This window comes from Ovis canadensis, chromosome X (genome assembly GCF_042477335.2).
Source record: "Ovis canadensis isolate MfBH-ARS-UI-01 breed Bighorn chromosome X, ARS-UI_OviCan_v2, whole genome shotgun sequence".
NCBI lineage: Eukaryota > Metazoa > Chordata > Mammalia > Artiodactyla > Bovidae > Ovis > Ovis canadensis.
Window position 1 is genome coordinate 82,299,544 of NC_091727.1, and position 15,466 is coordinate 82,315,009.

General features: G+C 37.2%; 1 protein-coding gene across 4 annotated transcripts in view; it reads right to left on the reverse strand.

Annotated features, from left to right (window-relative positions):
- GAB3 (GRB2 associated binding protein 3) overlaps window positions 1-15,466 on the reverse strand; it is a 94,583-nt gene that overhangs the window by 25,842 nt on the left and 53,275 nt on the right. The gene's annotated exons all lie outside the window — the stretch shown is intronic.

The window sequence follows — 15,466 nt, forward strand, 5'->3', positions numbered from 1 at the left end:
GTATGTTTAAAAAATCCTAGAGATTCTCACTATTCAAAGAGCAGGAAGATGAGGACTGGCTCATGTTGAGAGAGAGAGCAGTTGAAGAGTAAGGAGGAAAGCCAGGGGCTAGAACCACAAGAGCCCACAGGAGGAGATGGAGGCTGGTGGCAGTGAGCATCGCTGGGAAGGGCCCTCAGCATGCGAGACTGGAGCAAACTGTCTCCCTAGAACCTGGAGATGTGAAAAGCCAAGCTTCCTCTGAGAAATTAACTTTAGTCAACATCATCTTCAAGCAAGAGAATAACTCCCAACTTAGAAAGATGTGATGGAGACTGGAAATTGATTAAGAATGTCTTTTACATATACACAGATATGTGTGTCTCTCTATGTTTATATTTCTTGAAGGGGGAAGTTAAAAGATGCTCTGGAATCACACTGGTTTTAAATCCCTAATCTGCCACATATTAGCTCTGTGACACTAGACAAGTTACTTTCTCTGTGTCTTAGTTTCCTAATCTGTAAAGTGAGACCAATAATAGAACCTATTTCACAGGACTTCTGGAAAGATTAGATGTGTTAGGGCATCCAGGGGACTTAGAACAGTGCTTGGAACACAAAGTATTTAATAAATCCTACCAATTATTATGGACATTGTAAACAAAGAATGTGGTGATCCAGTGGTTAAGATTCTGTGCTCCTGCTACAGGGGGTACAGGTTCTACCCCTGATCAGGGAACTAGATCCCACATGCCACAAAGAGTGGTCAAAAAAAAAAATTAAGAATGTGGGACTTGCATATGTGTACACAGTCCCTAACTTCCTCTCTATTACAAAATTCCTATTGAAATCATTAAATAACACAATTACAGAGAAACCTCTGCATCAACATCAGCTAGTTTAAGGAATTTGTGATAGAGGAAAGATAAGATTCAAGAGTGGATGCACATTCCTATGAAACAGATATCTGTCACATTCACCCTTTTTCATATTATTCCATTGCCCCCACCTGCTCTACTAATCTCCTTGACCCTGTTCTACTTTTTCTCTTTCCAAAGTACTATCACCTTCTAATGAATCAAATAGTTTTTGTTTTACCCAGCCTTACTGAGAATGTGACTACATGTGTGTAAAAACACTGTGTCAATTAAAGGTGTACAATATGCTGATTTTTCATACATATATGGCAAAATGATTACCACCATAGCATTAGCTAACACCTCCATACCATTACACAACTACCATTTCTTTTTTTCTGCCAGTTTCATTGAGATGTAATTGACACATAGCACTGTGTAAGTTTGGGGCTTCCCTGCTGGCTCAGTGGTAATGTAGAGGATGTGTGTTCAATCCCTAGGTCAGGAAGATCCCCTGGAAAAGGAAGTGGCAACTCACTCCAGTATTTTTCCTTGGAAATCCCATGGACAGAGGAGCCTGGCAGTCTACAGTCCATGGGGTTACAAAGTGTCAGCCATGACTGAAGTGACAAGGCATAGCATTAATATTAGATATCAAAAGTTTATTTCCAACATTTTGCTTTAAAGTAAAGGGGAGAAATGGGTGGAAATGGGGGAAAATGAAATAACAATTGATTAATAATACTCAAGAAAGAAATTAAAGAAAAAGAGAAAACCATCTCAGAAATGAAGTCTAAGTTACAAAATCCCAAGGGAAGAAGATATTCAACTGAAAATGCAATAAATGGAATTGAAGAAAGGCCACAACAACTAACAGAATAAAAAATAAAGTAAAAAAGAATCACAGAAGAAAGAGATTGAAATAGAAGATAGGCAATGAAGATACAATATATGTATTATTAGATTTCCCCCAAAGAAAAACAAAAGAATAGTATATTACTAATATTGAAATCATAATCCAAGAAAAGTTTCACAAATAAAGTAACACTTGAATCTACATATTGAAAGACCCATCAAGTAACTGGAATAAATAGTCAATTCTACCCAGAATGTAAAATTTATTAAAACAGCTGTATCAATCACAATGACAAAATGAAAACAAGTGAATTAAATACCGAGTTCAAAGCTAGAAAAGGAACAATAGAAAAAACCAAAAGAAATCATAAAGTAAAGATAAAAGCAAAAACTAATAAAGTCCAGAGGGAGTGGATTTACTTTTTTAAAAGTCAAAATCTTGGTTTCCTGGGGAAAAAATTTAACCTGAGGGAAACCCACTAGCCAATCTAATCAATAGAGGTGGCACAAATATACAAAATAAGAACTGATAAGGAGAAAGCAATCAGTGAAACAGAGGAGTTTTTTTAAAGAGATACTTCTGCATGCCTCTACACAAATAAACTTTAAAATCTAGATGAAATGGATGATTTCTAGAGAAATATACTACACCAAAATTGACACAAAAAGGAATAGAAATCTTACACATTTAAGTTTCCATATAATAAAATAGACAAAGTTACCTCCCAAAGCTACCTCCCAAGACCACCCCCCAAAAGTGAAGTCATTCAGTCATGTCCAACTCTTTGTGACCCCATGAACCGTATAGCCTGCCAGGCTCCTCTATCCATGGGATTCTCCAGGCAAGAATACTGGAGTGGATTGCCATTTCCTTCTCCAGGGGATCTTCCCAACCCAGAGACTGAACCTGGGTCTCCTGCATTGCAGGCAGACTCTTTACCATATGAGCCAGGGTACCTTCCCAAAATCACCTCCCAAAGCTACCACCCAAAGTCACCTCCCAAAACTACCTCTCAAAACCACTGAGATCAGATGGTTCCAACAGACAATTTTACCAAACCTTCAAATACCAGGCAGTCTCAATGCTTCAAAAATTTTAGTTTAGAAAACTAAGGACTATTTCTAATTCTTTTTATGAAGCAAGTATAACTTTGGAAGCTAAACCTGATAAAGGTAAAATATATCAGAAAAGTATAAACTAATATCATTTATGATTATTAACACAAAAATTCTAACTAAAATATTAGCAAGCATCATGCCCTCTTTGAACCATTACTATTAAACCTCTCACTATCCTCGCCAAGTTGGGACACATTGTTTTGAGGGCATTAGCCCGCTCTGGACTCAGCCTAGCAAAGCAACAAAGCTACTTTTTTTTTACTTCACCACTACCCCCAAATATTAGAAAACAGAAGAAAGTGGTATTACTAGAATGGCTGAATGAGGAGCTCAGAGAAGCTATTCCCCCAAAAGCAATGATAAAACTGTACAAAATTATTTTTGTATGCAACTATTAGGGGACTTTGAAAATTTACCAAAAGCATACAACAAAACTATGGCATATTGTATTTGAAAGCTTTTATTGAAGAAAAAAAAAAAAACTACTGAACATCACATAAGAACAGTGAGAATTTGTGGCATTTTAGCTTGGGGTGCTCCCATACCCCTCAGCAGTTCACTCAGCAGTAGTTCTACCAGGGCAAGGCAAGTCATAAAAACTGGTAGCTTTTTTGCCAAAGGGGTCTCATTTGATTAGGATCAAAGCATATAAAAAACTCCATTCCTCTATGTACTATCAAAAGCATACCAACATTCACTTTATAGGGGTTCCAGAAGGAGAAAAGAGAGAGAAAAGAATAAAAAATTGTATTTACAGAACTTATGGTTGAAAACTTTCTACATGGAAACATACATCCAAGGACAGGAAGCACAGAGGGTCCCTAAAAAAAAAAAATGAACCCAAACAGACTTATAAGACATGCCATAATTAAAATGGCAAAAATTAAAGATAAAGAGAGAATTCTGAAGAGTCATTTACAAGGAAATCCCCATAAGGCTATCAGCTGATTTCTCTGAAGAAACTTTTCAGGCCAGAAGAGAGGGGCATGATAGATTCAAAGGCTCAAAAGGGAAAAACCTGTGACCTAGGATAACCTACACAGCAAGATTACCATTTAGAATCAAAAGAGATATAAAGAGATTCTCAGACAAGCAAAAATGAAGAGTTCATCAATACTAAACCTACCCTAAAAGAAATGTTAGAAGATCTTCTCTAAGTAGAAAAGAAGGAAAAAGTATTTAAGAAAAGGAAAATCCCACTAGGAAAGCCAAATATATAGCAATAACTGAGGAAAACCACTTAAATAGCCAATACAAAGATTAAAATATAATAAATTATAAAACCAACTATAACTACAATAAAGAATTAAGGGACAGACATGAAGATGTAAAATATGACATCAAAAACAAAAAATGTGAGGGAGGAGAGTAAAAATATAGATTTTTTAAGAGTTTGTTTGAACTTAAATGACTATCAGTTTCAAACAAGTAGATATAAGTAGATATAGGTCAACATATATGAAAACGATGGTAACCACAAACGAAAAAGCTACAATAGATACACAAAGACTAAAAAGAAAGGAACACAAACATGATACTGAAGAAAATAATCAAACCACAAGGGAAAACACAGAAAGAAGAAATTAACAGAGAATAATAATAACTATTATTAAAATAAAAATAAGGACATATCTATCAATAATTACTTTAAATGTCAATGGGTTAAATGCTAAAATCAAAAGACGTAGTCTGGCTGATCAGATCAAAAACAAAATTCTTCAATATGTTGCCTACAAGAGACTCACATCAGGGCTAATGACAAATAGAAGCTGAATGTGAAGGGATCGAAAAAATATTTCATGCAAACAGAAATGACAAAAAACTGGAAGTAGCAATACTCATATCAGACAAAACAGACTTTATAACAAAAGACAAAGAAGGACACTATATAATGATAAAGAGATCAATAAGAAGAGGATATTATACTTATTAGCAAATATGCACTCAATACAGGAGCATCTAAATACATAAAGCAAATACTAACAAACTTAAAGGAAGAAATTGACAATAACAAAATAATATTAGGGGACTTATACACGCCACTGACATCAATGGACAGACCATCCAGACAGAAAATCAGTAGGGCAACAGTAATCTTAAATGACACAATAGACTGGTTGAACTTAATAGATATCTACAGGACATTCAATCAAAAAAACAGAATACATATTCTGTTCAAGTTCACAAGGCAAGAATATACAATGCAGAAAAGACAGTCCGTTCAACAGGTGATGCTCAGAAACCTGGACAGCTACATGTAAAATAATGAAACTAGAACACTTCCTAACACCATATACAAAAATAAACTCAAAATGGATTAAAGATCTAACTATAAGACCTGAAATCATAAAAGTCCTAGAAGAGAACATAGGTAGAACACTCTTTGACATGATTGTAGCAATATTTTTTGAATCTATCTCCACTTTATGGAAAATAGAAGGGGAAAAAAGTGGAAACAGTGACAGATTTTATTTTCTTGGGCTCCAAAATCACCATGGATGATGACTGCAGCCATGATGTTAAAAGACACTTGCTCCTTGGAAGGAAAGTTATGACAAACCTAGACAGTGTGTTAAAAAGCAGACACATCACTTAGCCAAAAATGATCTGTATAGTCAAATCTATGGTTTTTCCAGTAGTCATGTATGGATGTGAGAGTTGGACCTTAAATAAGGCTGAGTGCCAAAGGATTGATGCTTTCAAGTTGTGGTGCTGCAGAAGACTCTTGAGAGTCCTTTGGATAGCAAGGAGATCAAACCAGTCAATCCTAAAGAAAATCAACCCTGAATATTCATTGGAAGGACTGAGGCTGAAGCTGAAGTTCCAATACTCTGGCCACCTGATGTGAAGAACTGACTCACTGGAAGAGACCCTGATGCTGGGAAAGATTGAAGGCAAAAGGAGAAGCAGTGGCAGAGGATGATATGGTTATATAGTGTCACTGACTCAATGAACATGACTTTGAACAAACCCCAGGAGATAGTGGAGGGCAGGGGAGCCTGGCATGCTTCAGTTCATAGGGTCACATAGTCAAACACGATTTAGCAACTGAACAACAACAATAAGCAAACAAAAGAAATAAAGCAAAACAAACAACTGGGACCTGATTACACTTGAAAGCTTTTGGACAGCAAAGGACACCACCAATAAAACAAAAAACCAACCTATGTAATGAGAGAAAATATTTGCAAATGATATGACCAACAAGATTTTAATATTCAAAATACATAAACAGCTCATAAAACTCAATATCAAAACAAACAAACAAACAAAGTACATGATTTGAAAATGGGCAAGAGAGAGGAACTGTGACTCCTGAGGCATGCTGGATTCAGAGAAACTGAAGATGTAGTGGACCAGATTTTGGAAATAACTACAACAGGAGGTCTGAAAAACAAAGAGGTCGTTTTCATCTCATCAGGCCTAGATGAAGAGATCAAGCCCTGAGCCTTTGGAGTGGGAGTAATGACTCCAAGACCCTAGACTACCAGAGAATTAACCCAAGGAAGTATCAAATAGTGAGAACTCACACAAAGGAAACCACTTCAATACAAGACCTGGCATCACCCAACCACCAGTAGCACCCTGTGCAGGATGCCTCATCTAAACAATAAACAAAACAAACACAAACTCAATCATCAGCAGACAAGATTACCATCTCACTCAGCCTTGCCCATCAGAGGAAAAAAAAAAGACTCAGCACAAATCTCACCCTATATGAAGCTTACACAAACCACTGGACCAACCTTAGGAGGGCAGAAACCAAAAGGAAGAAAGAATTCAACCTTTAAGCCGGGAAAAGGAGACCTCAAACATAATAAGTTAAAAAAAAATAATGAATAAGGCAGAGAAATACTACATAAATGAAGAAACAAACTAGAAATAGAGAAGTCCAAATAAATGAAGAGGAAATAGGCAAACTACCTGAAAAAAATTCAGAATAATGATAGTAAAGATGATCAAAAACCTTGAAAACAAAATGGAGAGAATGCAAGAATCAACTAACAAAGACCTAGAAGAATTAAAGAATAAACATACAAAAACAACACAATTACTGAAATTAAAAATACTCTAGAAGGAATCAATAGCAGAATATCTGAAACAGAAGTGAGCTGGAAGTTAAAATGGTGGAAATAATTTCTGAAGAGTAGAATAAAGTAAAAAGAATGAAAAGAACTGAGGCTACTCTGGGACAGTATCAAATGCATGAACATTTGAATTAGAGGGATTCCAGAAGAAGAAGAGAAAAAGAAAGGATATGAGAAAATTTTTGAAGAGATTATAGTTGAAAATTTCCCCAACATGGAAAAGGAAATAGTCAACCAAATCTAAGAGGTGCAAAGATTCCCATACAGGATAAACCCAAGGAGAAACACACCAAGACACATACTAATAAAACTAACAAAGACTACACACAAAGAAAGAATATTAAAAGCAGCAAGGGAAAAGCAACAAGTAACATACAAGGGAACCCCATACATTTAACAGCTTATCTTTCAGCAGGAACTCTGCAGGTCAGAAGGGAATGGCAGGATATATTTAGAGTACTGAAAGGGAAAAATCTACAACCAAGATTACTGTACCCAGCAAGGATCTCATTCAGAATTGATGTAGAAATAAAAAGCTTTTCAGACAAGCAAAAGTTAAGAGAATTCAGTACCACCAAAACAGCTTTACAACAAATGCTAAGAAATACAAGAAAAAGATCTAAAAAATCCACCCCAAACAATTAAAAAAATGGCAATAGGAGCATATATATCAATAATTACTTTAAATGTAAATGGATTAAATGCTCCAACCAGAAAGACACAGACTGGCTGAACATATACAAAAACAAGACCCATATATATATATTGTCTACAAGAAACCCACTTCAGACCAAAAGGCACATATAGACTGAAAGTGAGAGGATGGAAAAATACATTCCATGCAAATGGGAACCAAAAGAAAGCAGGAGTAGCAATCCCCATATCAGACAAAATAGACCTTAAAATAAAGAAGATTACAAGAAATAAGGAAGGACACTACATAATGATGAAGGGATCAATGCAAGAGGAAGACATAACAATTGTAAATATCTATGCACCCAACATAGGAGCACCTCAATACATAAGACAAACACTAACAGACATAAAATGAGAAATTGACAGTAACACAATAATAGGAAACCTTAACACCCCACTCACACCAATGGACAGTTCATCAAAACAAAAAATTAAGAAGGAAACACATCTTAAATCATTAGATGAGATGGACCTCATTGGTGTCTTCAGGACATTCCATCCAAATGCAGAAAACACTTTCTTCTCAAATGCATATGGAACATTCTCCAGGATAGATCACATCTTGGGTCACAAATCAAACTTCAGTAAATTTAAGAAAATTGAAATCATATCAAGCCTCTTCTCAGACCACAATGCTATGGGACTACATATCAATTACAAGAAGAAAAAAAAAAACTGTACGAAATGCAAGCATATGGAGGTTAAACAATATGTTTCTAAATAACAAAGAGGTTACAGAAAAAATAAAAAGGGAAATCAAAGAATTTCTAGAAACAAATGACAAGGAAAACATGACAACTCAAAACCTATGGGATGCAGCAAAAGTTCTGAGAGGGAAGTTTATAGCAACACAATCCTACCTCGAGAAACAAGAAAAACATCGAATAGACATCCCAAATTTATACCTAAAACAACTGGAAAAAAAGAAAAAAAAAGCCTCAAAATCAGTAGAAGGAAAGAAATCATAAAGATCCAAGCAGAAATAAATGAAAAAGAAACGAAACAAACAATAGTAACAATTAATACAACTAAAAGCTGTCTTCAAGAAGATGTTTATCTTTGTTTAAATTGACAAACCTTTAGCCATACTCATCAAGAAAAAAGGAGAGAAGAATCAAATCAACAAAATTAGAAATGCAAAAGGAGAGGTTACAACAGACAATGCAGAAATACAGGGGATTATAAGAGACTACCATGAACAATAAAATGCAATACTATGGCAACAAAATGAATAACCTGGAAGAAATGGACAGATTCTTAGAAAAGTTCAATCTAACAAGACTGAACCAGGAAGATATAGAAATTATGAACAACCCAAATACAAGCACTGGAAGTGAAGCTGTGATCAAAATCTACAAAAAACAAAATCCCAGGATCAGATGGTTTCATGGGAGAACTCTATCAAACATTTAGAGAAGAGCTAATACCTATCCTTCTCAAAACCTTTCAAAAACTTCCAGAGGAAGGAACACTTCCAAACTCATTCTACAAGGCCACCATCACCCTGATACCAAAACTAGACAAAGATAACACAAAAAAAGAAAGCTACAGGCCAAAATCACTGATGAACATAAATGCAAAAATCCTCAACAAAATTTCAGCAAACAGAATTCAGCAACACATTGAAAAGGTCGTACACCATGATCAAGTTGGATTTATTCCAGGGATGCAAGGATTCTTCAATATATGCAAATCAAACAATGTGATATACCACATTAACGAATTGAAAGATAAAAACTATACGATAATTTCATTAGATGCACAAAAAGCCTTTGACAAGATTCAGCACACATTTATGATTCAGTTCAGTTCAGTTCAGTTCAATCACTCAGTCGTGTCTGACTCTGTGTGACCCCATGAATCGCAGCATGCCAGGCCTCCCTCTACCAACGCCCGGAATTCACCCAAACACATGTCCATCAAGTCAGTGATGCCACCCAGCCATCTCATCCTCTGTTGTCCCCTTCTCCTCTTGCCCCCAATCCCTCCCAGCATCAGGGTCTTTTCCAATGAGTCAACTCTTCACATCAGGTGGCCAAAGTACTGGAGCTTCAGCTTTAGCATCAGTCCTTCCAAAGAACACCCACGGCTGATCTCCTTTAGAATGGACTGGTTGGATCTCCTTGCAGTCCAAGGGACTCTCAAGAGTCTTCTCCAACACCACAGTTCAAAAACATCAATTCTTCAGAGCTCAGCTTTCTTCACAGTCTAACTCTCATATCCATACATGACCACTGGGAAAACCATAGCCTTCACTAGACAGACATTTGTTGGCAAAGTAATGTCTCTGCTCTTCAATATGCTATCTAGGTTGGTCATAACTTTTCTTCCAAGGAGTAAGCGTCTTTTAATTTCATGGCTGCAATCACCATCTGCAGTGATTTTGGAGCCCCCAAAAATAAAGTCTGACACTGTTTCTACTGTTTCCCCATCTATTTCCCATGAAGTGATGGGACCAGATGCCATGATCTTCGTTTTCTGAATGTTGAGCTTTAGGCCAACGTTTTCACTCTCCTCTTTCACTCTCATCAAGAGGCTTTTTAGTTCCTCTTCACTTTCTGCCATAAGGGTGGTATCATCTGCATATCTCAGGTTATTGATATTTCTCCTAGCAATCTTGTTTCCAGCTTGTGCTTCTTCTAGCCCAGCGTTTCTCATGATGTAGTCTGCATATAAGTTAAATAAGCAAGGTGACAGTATACAGCCTTGACATACTCCTTTTCCTATTTGGAACAAGTCTGTTGGCCCATGTCCAGTTCTAACTGTTGCTTCCTGACGTGCATATACGTTTTTCAAGAGGCAGGTCAAGTGGTCTGGTATTCCCATCTCTTCCAGAATCTTCCATAGTTTATTGTGATCCACAGAGTCAAAGGCTTCAGCATAGTCAATAAAGCAGAAATAGATGTTTTCCTAGAACTCTCTTGATTTTTCGATGATCCAGCAGGTGTTGGCAATTTGATCTCTGGTTCCTCTGCCTTTTCTAAAACCAGCTTGAACATCTGGATGTTCACGGTTCACGTATTGCTGAAGCCTGGCTTGGAGAATTTTGAGCACTACTTTACTAGTGTGTGAGATGAGTGCAATTGTGCAGTAGTTTGAGCATTCTTTTTTAGGACTTCCCTGGTGGCTCAGATGGTAAAGCGTCTGCCTACAATGTGGGAGACCCAGGTTCAATTCCTGGGTTGGGAAGATGTACTGGAGAAGGAAATGGCAACCTACTCCAGTATTCTTGCCTAGAAAATCCCATGGATGGTGGAACCTGGTAGGCTACAGTCCATGGGTCGCAAAGAGTCAGACATGACTGAGCAACTTCACTTGAGAATTCTTTGGCATTGCCTTCTTTGAGATGGGAACGAAAACTGACATTTTCTGGTCCTGTGGCCACTGCTGAGTCTTCCAAATTTGCTGGCATATTGAGTGCAGCACTTTCACAGTATATCTTTCAGGATTTGAAATAGCTAAACTGGAATGCCATCACCTCCATTAGCTTTGTTTTTAGTGATTGCTTTCCATGGCCCACTTGACTTCATATTCCAGGATGTCTGGCTCTAGGTGAGTGATCACACCATCGTGATTATCTGGGTCGTGAAGCTCTTTTTTGTACAGTTCTCCTGTGTATTCTTGCCACCTCTTCTTAATATCTTCTATTTCTGTTAGGTCCATACCATTTCTGTCCTTTATTGATCCCATCTTTGCATGAAATGTTCCCTTGATATCTCTAATTTTCCTGAAGAGATCTCTAGTCTTTCCCATTCTGGGTTTGTTGTTTTTTTTTTCCCCCCCTCTATTTCTTTGCATTGATCTCTGAGGAAGGCTTAATCTCTCCCTGCTATTCTTTGAAACTCTGCATTCAGATGCTTATATCTTTCCTTTTCTCCTTTGTTTTTTGCTTCTGTTCTTTTCATAGCTATTTGTAAGGCCTCCCCAGACAGCCATTTTGCTTTTTTCCATTTCTTTTCCATGGGGATGGTCTTGATCCCTGTCTCCTGTACAATGTCACAAACCTCCGTCCATAGTTCATCAGACACTCTGTCCATCAGATCTAGGCCCTTAAATCTATTTCTCACTTCCACTGTAGAATCATAAGGGATTTGATTTATGTCGTACCTGAATGGTCTAGTGGTTTTCCTTACTTTCAATTTAAGTCTGAATTTGGCAATAAGGAGTTCATGATCTGAGCCACAGTCAGCTCCTGGTCTTGTTTTTGTTGACTGTATAGCGCTTCTCTATCTTTGGCTGAAAAGAATATAATCAATCTGATTTTGGTGTTGACCATCTGGTGATGTCCATGTGTAGAGTCTTCTCTTGTGTTGTTGGAAGAGGGTGTTTGCTATGACCAGTGTGTTCTCTTGGCAAAACTCTAGTAGCCTTTGCCCTGCTTCATTCTGCATTCCAAGGCTAAATTTGCCTGTTACTCCAGGTGTTTCTTGACTTCCTACTTTTGCATTCCAGTCCCCTATAATGAAAAGTACATCTTTTTGGGGTGTTAGTTCTAAAAGGTCTTGGAGGTCTTCATAGAACCATTCAACGTCAGCTTCTTCAGCATTACTGGTTGGGGCATAGGCTTAGATTACTGAATGGTTTGCCTTGGAAACAAACAGAGATCATTCTGTCGTTTTTGAGACTGCATCCAAGTACTGCATTTCGGACTCTTTTGTTGACCATGATGGCTACTCCATTTCTTCTGAGGGATTCCTGCCCACAGTAGTAGATATAATGGTCATCTGAGTTAAATTCACCCATTCCAGTCCATTTTAGTTCGCTGATTCCTAGAATATTGACGTTCACTCATGCCATCTCCTGTTTGACCACTTCCAATTTGCCTTGACTCATGGACCTAACACTCCAGATTCCTATGCAATATTGTTCTTTACAGCATCAGACATTGCTTCTATCACCAGTCACATCCACAACTGGGTATTGTTTTTGGTTTGGCTCCATCCCTTCATTCTTTCTGGAGTTATTTCTCCACTGATCTCCAGTAGCATATTGGGCACCTACCGACCTGGGGAGTTCCTCTTTCAGTATCCTATCATTTTGCCTTTTCCTACTGTTCATGAGGTTCTCAAGGCAAGAATACTGAAGTGGTTTGCCATTCCCTTCTCCAGCGGGCCACATTCTGTCAGACCTCTCCACCATCACCCACCCATTCTGGGTGGCCCCACACAGCATGGCTTAGTTTCATTGAGTTAGACAAGGCTGTGGTCCATGTGATCAGATTGGCTAGTTTTCTGTGATTATGGTTTCAGTGTGTCTGCCCTCTGATGCCCTCTTGCAATACCTACCATCTTATTTATAGCCCATGGGGTTGCAAAGAGTCAGACATGACTGAGTGACTTCACTTTCAATTTCATTTCTTCTAGGTTGTCCATTTATGATTAAAACTCTTCAAAAAGTTGGCATAGAAGGAACCTACCTCAACACAGTAAAGGCCATATATGATAAGCCTACAGCAAACATTATTCTCAATGGTAAAAAACTGAAAGCATTCTTCCTAAGATCATGAACAAGACAAGGGTGTCCATTTTCACCACTATTATTCAACATAGTTTTGGAAGTCTTAGCTACAGCAATCAGAGAAGAAAAAGAAATAAAAGGAATCCAGATTGGAAAAGAAGAAGTAAAGCTCTCACTGTTTGCTGATGACATGATATTGTACATAGAAAATCCTAAAGATAGTATCAGAAAATTACTAGAGCTAATCAGTGAATTTGGCAAAGTAGCAGGATACAAAGTCAATACACAGAAATCACTTGCATTTTATATGCTAACAATTAAAAATCAGAAAGGGAAATTAAGGAATCAATCCCATTCCCCACTGCAACAAAAAGAATTAAATATCTAGGAATAAACCTATCTCATTAGACAAAAGAAATGCACACAGAAAATTATAAGGCACTAATGAAAGAAATCAAAGACAACATAAATAGATGGAGAGATATTCCATGATTTGGGTAGGAAGAATCAATATCATGAAAATGGCTATACTACCAAATACAGTCTACAGATTCAACTCGGTCCCTATCAAATTACGAATGACATTTTCACAGAACTAGAACAAAAAATTTCACCATTCATATGGAAACACAAAAGACCCCAAATAGCCAGAGCAGTCTTGAGAAAGAAGAATGGAGCTGGAGGAATCAACCTTCCTGACTTCAGATTATACTACAAAGGTACAGTCATCAAGACAGTATGTTACTGGCACAAAAACAGAAATATAGACCAATGGAACAAGACAGAAAGCCCATAAATAAACCCATGCACCTATAGGTACCTTATTTTTGACAAAGGAGGCAAGAATATACAATGGGACAAAGCCAGCCTCTTCAAAAAATGGTCCTGGGAAAACTGGATAGCTACATGTAAAAGAATGAAATTAGAATGCTTCCTAACACCATACACAAATTTAAACTCAAAATGGATTAAAAACCTAAATGGAAGACCAGAAACTATAAAATTCTTAGAGGACAACATGGGCAGAACACTCGATGACATAAATCAGAGCAATATTCTCAATGATCCACCTCCTAGAGTCATGGAAATAAAAACAAAAGTGAACAAGTGGGACCTGATTAATCTTAAAAGCTTTTGCAAAGCAGAGGAAACACTAAGCAAAGTGAAAAGACAACTCTCAGAATAGGAGAAAATAATAGCAAGTGAACTGACAAAGGATTAATTTCCAAAATATACAAGCAGCTCATACAACTCAATACCAGAAAAACAAACAACCTAGTCAAAAAATGAGAAAAAGACCTAAACAGACATTTCTCCAAAGAAGACATACAGATGGCTAACAAACACATGAAAAGATGTTCAACATTGCTCATTAATAGAGAAATGCAAATCAAAACTACAACTACCTCACACCAGTCAGCATGGCCATCATGAAAAAGTCTGCAAACAATAAATGTTGGAGAGGGTGTGGAGAAAAGGAAACACTCTTGCACTGTTGGTGGGAATGGAAGACGGTATGGAGATTCCTTTAAAAACTAGGAATAAAACCACCATATGACCCAGCAATCCCACTCTTAGGCATATACCCTGAGGAAACCAAAACTGAAAAAGACACATGTATCCCATTGTTCATTGCAGCACTATTTACAATAGCTAGAGCATGGAAGGAACCGAGATGTCCATCAACAGATGAATGGATAAAGAATGGAATATTACACAACCATAAAAAGGAACACATTTGAGTCAGTTCTTATGAGGTGTATGAACCTAGAGCCTATTATACAGAGTGAAGTAAATCAGAAAGAGAAAGATAAATATCATATTCTAACACATATTTACGGAATCTAGAAAAATGGTACTGAAGAATTCATTTACAGGGCAGCAATGGGGAAACAGACAGACAATAGACTTATGGACATGGGGAGAGGGGAGGAGAGGATGAGATTATGGAAAGAGCAACATGGAAACTTACATTACCATATGCAAAATAGATAGCCAATGGGAATTTGCTGTATGGCTCAGGAAACTCAAAGGCTCTGTATAAATCTAGAGGGGTGGGATGGGGAGGGAGATGGGAGGGAGGTTCAAATAGGATGGGATATATGTATACCTATGGCTTATTCATGTTAAGGTTTGACAGAAAACATCAAAATTCTGTAAAACAATTGTCCTTCAATTAAAAAATAAATTGATTTTTTAAAATTGGGAGGAAAATGAATGGACATTTTTACAAAAAAAAAATCATAAGATAGCCAACAGGAACAAGAAAAGATGTTCAATATCAGTAATTATTAGAGAAATCTAAATCAAAACTACAAGGAGATATCACCTCACACGTGTGAGAATGGCTATCATCAAAAAGACAACAAATAACAAGTGTTGGTGAGGATGTGGAAAAAAAGGGAACCCTTGTAC